Raw genomic sequence first — 3,039 nt, 5'->3', positions numbered from 1 at the left:
TTTCCACTCAACTGAAAACATGTCCCAAGCCACTATAAAAATAAAGTCAATCTTAATATATATCAGGGGAAATGTACTCAATCATACATCATAACAAAAAATTGGTCCCAATAATATTTGTATAATATTCAAATTATCTGCATTTGTTCCATAATAATTGAAAAATAGCTTCAAAAATTAAAAAATGGTTTCAAAAATTAAACAAAATTAAACATTTACTTATACCAATCAATATACCAACCCTTCCCCCCTTATTGACACTTGTTTCAATATTGCTGTTATTATTTTTACAATTAGAGGAGATGTGGAGCAAGAGGGTATCTGAAAGTGATCCCATTAATATAATAATAAAAGCCAAATTTTATAGCTCCCTTACAGGGAAGACAAGTACGTCCAGAGATAGAGAACCAACAAAAGCAAAGAGAAGGTTAAGTAATTATTAATTAAAGAGCCATGCTCCGTGGAGGCTGGTGTAAAAGTGCAAGAAGACTTCAGCCAATTATAATAAATTTGTCTTAGTGTTCATTGTACTTCTTCCCCTAAATCAATGCCAATATGTACCAGCAACCTCCAAAGAACATCTCATAGTTAGAATAACAAGGAGAGTCAAGAAAGAAATCCACAATCTGGACAGTTGAATTCTTAATTTTTTTTCCCTTTTGACATTAAATGTAACAAAAATAGTTAGGCTCCACATTTCCTCCCCCATGTATCTAATCACAAAACATTGTTCAATTGTGCAAAGTCCTAAAAACATTTTTCTTTTTACACAAGATGTTCATATTTGAATATATTTGGACCATATCTAAGATTAGCAAGGTCAGCAAAGTAAAATATTTTATCCCTTCCCACTCAAAGTCCCTTAAATTATTTCAAAGGTTATTTAGCAGCAAAAAATTATTTTGTACTCCATCTCTAACCCTTTATAATCTGCCATCTAAAAGCTTAAAGTTTCTTTAAATGTATCCCAAGTATTATTCTTTTCTTTCTGGTATTACTAATTATTTTATTAATTAAAATACCACATGCATTTGGATCTTAGGTTTTAGAATCTTAATGAAATGTCTCATTCAATGTTTTATTAAAGCATCAAATTATAAAAAGTGAAACTTTCAATAGCTTTGTTGTGATACCAGTATTCCTGTCTATTTCGTATTTAAAATATGTAAGTTACTTATTATCCAAAAAGGGGATAAGGAAAGAAATCAATATATCAAAATGCCCAATAATGCAAAATGTGCCTTTATTTATTTATTAAGATACCCTCTAGGAAATTAGCACATTCCCACCTATATTTAGAATGAAGAATCCACCTCTTTGTTAGTTAATCTTCCCACACTCTTAAACTAAAAAAGTACTTTTAATCTATTACAGTTACATGCACTGATTTCTTTTCCCATAACCTTCTGCCAGAACCAGTTATCTTTCAGATGTTGAGTACATGTTTTTTTCAGAATGTTGACTCCAAAAAGCACAGTCTGGTTTTTTGTTAGGGTAACCCCCGCTTATTCCCTCTCTTTTATAGCATATCTTAGTATGGATCTCTACCTGGACTGGAAGCCATTGTTCTTCTTCAGCTTCATTACTATTTTAAAGAATGTCTCCTTCAATTGGATTTTTTACTCTTTGTAATTCAAATCCTCCTTGCAGCAGAGTCCGGCCAGTACTCAAATGAAAGGGGTGCTCATATAATATCATGCCTAATCTGGAGACTTTTTTTACACCACCTTTTCATATCTTTTTTATTTTGAATTAAGAGCTCTTTTTATTTCAACAAACATTTACATTATCTTACACATTAATATCAATCATTTCATTCTTTCAAATAATATTACATGTTTCACACAACCACTCTCAGACACACTTGTTTATCATTCACTCACAGGGATCCCTTTAATACACTATATAACATACACAAAATCACCCAAACCATTGTATCACACTCAACCTTACCCCAGTATTTACTGTATATATATTATTACTTAATATTTATTATTACGCACTATATTTGGAAACAATGCAGCAAAAGGAACCAGAAAGAAAAATGAACTCTGAAGAAGAGCAATTTCCATTCTCACTTAACATTACCACTCAGGACAAATGAACATGAAACTGCCTCTCATGACGTTAGCTGGTGTTAACTCTAGGATACATAACACAATCCTGCTCAGCTCTAAACAGCGCTGGTTTCTGGATCAGGGAGGCTCCATTGGCAAAATGACTGGCGATAATAAGGAATTGCTTCCGTGGTGATCCGTTTCTGCGTCAATAAGGGCAAATCCAACTATCGAGAAATCACGTGGTTCAATACCACAGCAAGACGGCACTCCCAGAAAAGAGGCTAAACTGTCACTGAGAATATTAACTCAAAACAAATAACATGTAAGCTTCAACACGAATCACATATAAGGTTGAATCTTGGCATAAGTGCTAACCACTGCGCCACCACACACTCCACTGTAATGATCCCCATAAAGCACAATTTCACATACACACATCACAAGAAAAAGAAAAGGACAGAAGAAGATTGAAAGACATTGTTTCCCTTTTATGTTATAGTTATCAAAAGAACATTTTTCCTTAAGACTTGATCAGGATCCGAAGGAAAGATGCCTCACATATTTTATAAACATTTGTATAATTAAAACATTTTATCAAATGTTACTCAAATTCATTTCATCCCATATTTACTCAGACCTGTGGAAATATAGATGCACAATTCATTTTAACCCCTATTTAGTCACGAGCTCTGGAAATTTATATGCACAAGGCAATTTCAGCAAATCATAATTGAACTAAATTACCCAGTGCTCTCCATGTTTTCGCTTTCTTACTTCTGCACACACACGCACACTCACACAGAGAACAATTAACGCTCACGCACACACATAATGTGCACACACACATTGAATAAGCACAGACATATATATATATATATATGTATATATATATATATAGACATATATTTTTGTAATATATTATTTCTCTGATCTTTAATTTATATTCATCTTAATTAACTACTTTGGCTTTCATATATTT

This window comes from Polypterus senegalus, chromosome 1 (genome assembly GCF_016835505.1).
Source record: "Polypterus senegalus isolate Bchr_013 chromosome 1, ASM1683550v1, whole genome shotgun sequence".
In the NCBI taxonomy this organism is placed as follows: Eukaryota; Metazoa; Chordata; class Cladistia; order Polypteriformes; family Polypteridae; genus Polypterus; species Polypterus senegalus.
The sequence above is the reverse complement of the archived record's forward strand: the minus strand, read 5'-3'. Positions refer to the sequence as shown.